Raw genomic sequence first — 578 nt, forward strand, 5'->3', positions numbered from 1 at the left:
CCGCGCGAAGCCGCTGCTTGCCCGCAGGCTCCGGTGGCCGTTGCCGACTGGAGCGAGGGCTCCAAGAGGGGTTTCTCCAGGGCCGGGCCGAGACGGGCGGCGGTCTCCGGCACTCGAACGCTTGTAGGGCCGGGGTTTGGGAGTGGAGCCTGCCGTGGCTCCCCCCCCCTCCCCACGCCCGTTAACAGCAGCCATCCGCGGGCACGTTGCAGAGAAGCCTCTACGGCAGTCCGGCTCTGCCGGTGGCCAAGCCGCGTTGGGCTTCTGCTGTCGACGCTGCCCGCTCGCTCGCTCGCACGCAGGGCCCCGCGCCTGTGCTGCCCAGCCCTGCCCGAGGTTCGGGGTTCGGGGGCCGGCGCGTGCGGCCGTCGCTGTCCCAGGAACCGTGGCCGTGGGGCCTCCGCTTCTCCTCCGTTCCCCTTCCCTTTCCTGATCGATGAGGCTTTTCGGGTGGCGTCGGAGAGGGCCCCCGGCGGGCCGGGTCTTCCGTACTCCCCGTCATAGGGAGCCACGGCGGGGCTCCGGTGTTCGGGCCGGGCGGTCTCCTTTCCAATGTCGCTTCCCGTCTCGTGCGAGGT

This window comes from Opisthocomus hoazin, unplaced genomic scaffold (assembly GCF_030867145.1).
Source record: "Opisthocomus hoazin isolate bOpiHoa1 unplaced genomic scaffold, bOpiHoa1.hap1 HAP1_SCAFFOLD_270, whole genome shotgun sequence".
Classification (NCBI taxonomy): Eukaryota; Metazoa; Chordata; class Aves; order Opisthocomiformes; family Opisthocomidae; genus Opisthocomus; species Opisthocomus hoazin.